The sequence below is a fragment of the Dermacentor andersoni genome, chromosome 6 (genome assembly GCF_023375885.2).
Source record: "Dermacentor andersoni chromosome 6, qqDerAnde1_hic_scaffold, whole genome shotgun sequence".
Lineage (NCBI taxonomy): Eukaryota > Metazoa > Arthropoda > Arachnida > Ixodida > Ixodidae > Dermacentor > Dermacentor andersoni.
The window spans coordinates 185,068,438-185,075,036 of NC_092819.1; the positions used below are offsets into that span (position 1 = coordinate 185,068,438).

At 47.8% G+C, this 6,599-nt stretch overlaps 1 long non-coding RNA gene across 1 annotated transcript; it reads right to left on the bottom strand.

Annotated features, from left to right (window-relative positions):
• Nucleotides 1-2,311: 2,311 nt before the first annotated feature.
• On the bottom strand, nt 2,312-6,195 carry LOC129387485 (uncharacterized). The gene is made up of 3 exons (XR_008614682.2): nt 5,722-6,195; nt 4,766-4,877; nt 2,312-4,573 (listed from the first exon to the last, which is right to left on the bottom strand). It is a non-coding gene; the product is annotated as an uncharacterized lncRNA (long non-coding RNA).
• Nucleotides 6,196-6,599: the final 404 nt, after the last annotated feature.

Below are 6,599 nucleotides of genomic sequence, written 5' to 3' on the forward strand. Positions count from 1 at the left end.
AGACAAGAAGCTTTCAGCTAAGTGGGAGGCTGCTGTGAAGCGAAACAACTTCAAGCGCTCAAGAACAAGTGTTGTGCTCTAACCACTGCCGTGACGATTACTACCGGAGTTTATCAATAATGCGTGCTTTGGGTTCTCCTAAAAAAAATAGCACGCTGAACGGAAGGTGCATGTTTATCGCCCACCCTTGACGCAGGTTTCATCGCCAAGCGCCGCGAATTTTCTATTCGCACGTGTGTTGTGAAACAGCCTGCATGCAGCTACCATAACGCAGTGCAAGCGTAAAGTTTGCATGTGTTGGAAAGCCTGCTCACGCCAAGACGCTGCACTCCCCCTTCTCTCGCACACATAAGAAACCGACCATCTCACGTAGCCGACGGAATTCGCCGGTTACGAGTAGCGTGCGGATGGCGCGCTGGTGAAGGTTCTATACTACACGGGCTACAACAGCCGGTAAACGTTTCCCGCGTTTAAACCGTCTGTGTAGATTGCCGACAGCTTTGGGGCAGCGCACAAATGCTGAAGATCGCATCACCGCTTACGTTCTACGAGGAGAATGCAGGAACATAACACTACAGTTGTTTGCCCGGAAACGCACTCACTGGAACGCTGAATGCAGCTTAGCAAAAAAACATACTCGCCAAAGAACATTTCCGACACAAGGAGATGCTAACATTTCGCCTTCGTTCGCGTGGAAAGCAGTGCTTGCACCAGCATTTTTCGCTTCTTGGAGAGGCCGGCTCTTCGCAATCGGCTCGTACATGTAGTATGTACAAGTATGTACGTACGTGTAGTATGTACTAGTATAAACCCCTTACAAGTGATCTTGCACGCGACAGCGACAGCGCTACAAGCGAGGCGATGGCTGTCGCGTTCACTCGTCGTCTGCAAGCCGAACTCCACGCGAGCGAAGGCGTTGAGCGACGACTTCCCGGAATGAGGGCAGCAATATACGCGCCGAAACTAGCGTGACGCATGCTTTATCAATTTAAGTTGATGTATTTTACTGAAGAAGGAGCATAAAGTATTTCTGAAGGTCTTGCACTAGGTTCTTATTCTTGCATGTGTAAAATTCAATAGTTTACTCGTTCCGTGCGACAAACAGCAGTATTTCAGTAATGTACATCCAGTTTCGGCTTCGCACAATTTGCTAGTCGCTTATAGCATTTCCGGGCGACGAGCGACGAGTTCTAGATTTCTAGAAACGAGCGATCGAGCGACAACACCGAGCGATTTGTTCAAGCGACGGCCCGTTTTGTCGCTCGAAGCCGTCGCCCGTCACCGTCGCGCGCAAAATCGCTCTCGTAGAGTTTGGACTTAACGCCGAACTCCTCAGAGAAACGCAAGCTCTCGAAAATTTCCATGACCGTCTCAGCAAAACACCACCAAACAACTTTGCACCGTGCTTCGTGTGTAGCGGTAGCAGTCGGTCCGGACGAACACCATTGTTGACGTCACGAGGCGCCCGACCAATCACAGGCAGAAACGAGGCGCGCGAGCTGGGCGTGTCCGCTGCTGCACTTTTCATCGAAATAAAATATGTTTGCGCTTTCTTTCACTCAATTTCGATGCGATATTCGAATTCAGAGGGTTGAAAACCACGGCGTACTGCTCCTCAGTCATTTTTTCTGGAAAACCTTTCAGCTTCCCTTTAAGCTTCGCCTTCAAGAGTGGACCACGATAGCGTTATCGCACCCCGTTCGCACCACCCACTCATTCGCTCGGCATGCTCTTGAGTCACACAAAGACGAAACGAGCGCCTGAGCAAGCGGAATGAATCAAAGAACTCGGTGTCTCGGAGGGAGAAACGATCTACGCGAGCCAAACGTCGTAATCGGCACGGACAGCCGGGCCGCGGCGCGCCATGAAGGCGGACGCGATCATGGGGCTGACGCCTCGATCGGATCGTCCTCTACCTCGCTTGGGAGCACCACGCAGACGCATGGCTCCTCGCCAGCAGCACGGCACATATAGCAGGGGACGCCATAGAATAAAGATCAACTTTAGAGAAGGGAAACTACCTTCCGCAGTGGTTCCAAAATAAGCAGCGGCAGCGCATGGAACTTACCTAGGTGGACGCCAGATGGCGCTGCTAAAACAGGAAGCGGAAATGCGCATTTTTTTAGAGCATTATCCAATATGGCCGCTTTTCGCCGGTCGTGTACGCTTGTATCCGCTCGTACGCGCCGTACTCGCCCCGCCGGCTATGCGGCATGCCTCGATGCCTCGGCTGGCGCGTAGCCGGTGCGTTCTAATTGCCAGGAGACAAAAGAGCCTCTACTGACGCCCATACAAACAAGCCACAAGTGAGTGAACAAAACGTGCGACTTTATTGGCAGAAGACAAGAAGTGTACATTCTCGTGCAATAGCAGAAATAAAATTTGTATGTCGAGATACGCTGGAATCTTTGGCGCGAGCTCGTAAACGGCTCATCGTCGTCGTCGCACATGGCGGTCTAGTAACGAGCGACAACCAGCGGCGCAAGCATATTGAACAGAGTGTCCCGCCTGTCTGCAGCGGCAGTCGCCGTTAAAGATGAACAACTTGCATTGCGAAGCAATCGCGTGAACCAGGCATCTGCTGCCGCAGCCAACACAGCGATATGGACTACCCGGCATTTTAGCATTAACGCCTTTCCAACCTGCACGTTCCTTTTCTTTCGGGGGCCGCTAATGTGTGGCTCGCACTTGGTGTCCCACATTATCTCAGTATGGACAAGTCGCTTTCGCGGGCCTTTCCACCAAACTTCATACACGTCGGACCATGTAAGCACGTGTGCTGGTCTCTGTTCGTGCTTAATCGCAGCGAGGAAAGGCCACAGGCACAATTTGTCCATGGCTGCAGCAGGAAAGGCTGAACGGGTAGCACGAATCACGGTGTGTGGAATTGGGAGCCACTGTCGCTGTGTGGACAGGAGGAGCAAATGCTTACTTCGAGAGACTGCTTCCCAATGCAACTGACCTGGCCGCCATATTCAAAAAACATAACACGGCGACCGTAACCAAGTAAGGTAACAGCGAAATTAAACAGCAATCAATCAATGCATGAAGTCCAGAGAATACGTTATACATTGGTGACGAACCATATGGCAACAGTGAGCATTCACACTCACGGGTCTCTTAGGATACATTCAGCCGGCTACTTACAGGCACAATGCTTGCCTTCGTCGCATGTGGTGTTCTGGTAACGAGCGACAACCAGCAGTACAAACAGATTGGACAGAGCGTCGCACCTGTTTGAACCGACAGTTGCCGTTGAAGATGAGCAACTTCCATTGCGAAGCAATCAGGTGACGCAGGCATCTGCTGCCGCAACCAACACAGCGAAATGGACTATCCGGCATTTTAGCGTTCACTCCTTTCCAACCTGCACGTTCCTTTTCTGTCGAGGGCCGCCAATGCGTGGCTCACATTTGGTGTCCCACTTTGTCTCAATATGGACAAGTCGCTTTCGTGGGAATCACCTTCGGCCGCCATTTTTGCGGGCCTTTCCACCCATACGGCTATCAACTTCATATACTTCGAACCATGTAAGCAGATATGCTGGTCTCCATTCTGAGCAAATCATGGCCGAGGTAAGCCACAAGTACAATTTGCCTATGGCTGCAGCAGGAAGGAACAAATGGGAGCACCAGTTACGATGCGTGTATACTGGGAGTCTATGTCGCTGTGCGGACTGCAGGAGCAAATGCTTATCTCGAGAGACTGCTTACCAATGCAACTGACCAGGCCCCCACATCCGAGAAATGTAACACGGCGAACACAACCAAGTGGGTCAGCAAAACGAGATTCTGCAATCAATCATTTAGTGTAACTTGCGCAAAGACCCAGGCTATCGAGGAAGAGCAATCATGAACGAGACTAGGAATATGGAATATGGAAAATGAGAAAGCTTGCATTCAAGAGAGAAGCAACTCTGCTCTTGCAAGCATTGAAGGCAAAAAACATTAAGAAAAGTAAAATGGTGCATAGCGAAGGGTGCGTAGGTTAATGTAAGACACATGTCGATGTTGCATCAGCTATTTCATGAGAGGAATTGTGCATGACAACGTACACTAGAAGGTACTGCTACAGATATGTTATGCTACTAGACAGTGACTGGTATTAAGTATCAGCGAAGAATCGGTTGACCTTTATGTTTGGATGAGGATGAATGATCTCTAACGAGAATGGGCAATGAAAAAGCTTGCATTTATAGAAGAAAAATTACACTTGGCACAAATGGAATTGACATGGCCAGGAAGCTGATTAAGGGCAAACTGATGGAACTATTTTGGCCAGCGTCGTCCGTGCTTGATCAGAAGTTGCAGGTGCATCTGAAGACGAAGAATTTCTATAAAGTCCGTTTTGAGTTACCTGGATGACTCAGCCAATTTGTCCGTGCTGGTGGAATGGTGGCTGAAGCTCTTTTCAGTCTTGGCACAGTGCTCTGCAGACTTGATATCTCATGCAAATTCTTCTGCATGCGCTTCTTTGTTCGTGGTGTAAAAGCCTTGCAAATTCGGCTCCATGCTTCTTTCTGTTGGTGTGGATATGAGCTCCTGTGATGACCAAGATATGCTTGGCATGGACTCTGTTGGGGCAGAACGGTGACACATGAGATACAGCACAGATTAGCCAAACTCATGTGTGTTTTCTTTTATGTTCGGACCAGTTATACTGAACCATAAACATGAACAAACATTCATTTCTGCTGCATCTCAAAACTAGCAAGCCAATACAGCATATATCAAGCATATTTATTTCTGAACCACATGTTGATTACCTTGTAGTAGCAGCCAATGTCCACACAATGACCTTGTTGTAGCAGGTAGCGGCTTCTGTTTAGTGTGTGGAGTGTGTTGCTTTATACTGGTGCCATCCTCATTACTGCATGTCTGGAACAGAAATTTTGACTGAATCAGAAATTGAAAAAGCACAATTTTGCAATATGAAATGCAAAAAGGTGTGACATATATATTGTAATCGTTTGCGACTACAGAACACGTGAAAATGTACCCTGTCTGTTCTAGGGTGCTTAAGCAGCACGTTAAATAAATATTGCTATTGCCCATAAATTTATGTCTGCCTAGCTATACAATGCATGTAAACAGCTTAAGTATTATTAAGATCAGAAATGAGAACACTTGTATGTTCAATTATACACTGGAAGAGATCACACTGCTGGTTCCACAAGCAAATGCATGAAAGTCATGAAGCTATTAGAACTCATGCATTATTTTTCTGCACGAACGTTATGCACTGCTTCACTACTGCAAAAATAAATGCCCTACGGTAAACCAAACTGAACAAGCAAGAACATTTGGAACCAACAAATGCGAAATAGTAGTGAATTATCACGCTTCCAACTGTTTAATACATTGAATTCTGTACTTTCACATCATTTTACCAAAGGATTATTCGGTTATGTGGACGAAAGAAGTTGCCGGCGGACTCGAAAAAAAGTTTTATATGTATATTGTTAAGGCTACCCAGTCACCTATGGCCGCGGCTACAATGCGATGAAAAATGCGACGCGCGTTCCGATATCGCTCTCTCTTTCTTTCCTGATTGTGTGTGTATAACGACAGCCTCGCAAGTAACGGTTTATTTAGGAAACACCAACGTAGGATCTCGACTGTCATATGTTGTGCAGGATCTAGTCCGTTGACTTGTCTCCGCCTGTAAGTTAATGAGACGAATATTATATAACGATTCAAGCAGAGGTGCTAAACGACTCACCGTTATTGCCGTTGTCAGCCGCACCAGAATCCAGCTCCCGTTTCGATGCAGACGTGTTCCGAATGGCTCACGACCGATACCCAACTTTCGGGCTTACATGTCCGCTTGCAAACACGTCACTTCACCCCAGGTTAAATAACGCGAGACATCGAAGCGCAATAAACTAGCTTTAGCAAAAAAGAAGCAACCAGTCTGAGTGCACGAACGAATGAATCCGTGCCGCCATGCACTCGAAAATACCGGTAAAAATTTTAAATCCAGGCCAGAGGTCACGTGGAAGATCGATGATGCTGAACGCTATTTGCGTTTATAGTGACAAAGAAACAACAAACTTACTTACGAAGAGTACAATATCTAATTAGCAATGATAATTTGGCCCTCTTTTTATGTAATAAAAATGCTTCGGTAATTGTAAGAGAAAGCTTGCAAGATAAAATTGCGCTTATAACGGCACCTCTAGCGGAAAATGTTGAAACTAACGTAAGCATCCCGAAGTGATCTTACCATGCTGGTTTTGTTAGCAGCAGCGCGCGGTCGATTTTTTCGAGCTCAGACGCACTACGGCGCTGCGATCACGTCAGAGGCGTCCCGCATCGAACACTGTACCTAGGGATAGCGCTGTGAGCGGAAAGAGGAGCCGCGTCGCGCGGGCGAGTGGCGCGCCACCTGCCGGGACAGCACCGTACATATCGAGGAGGGGTCTTCTGTGTTTGCCGCAAGATGGCTCAGCGTGTGCGCTGAGCGCAGAAGAAATGTAGCCGAAACGTACTTCGCTACTCGTGTAACTGCGACTTCTGTAATTTACATGCTCATAATTACCGATATACACCGCAGTATAACTTTCTACTGCACGTTTCTAAGGCAACACCGCATTCACT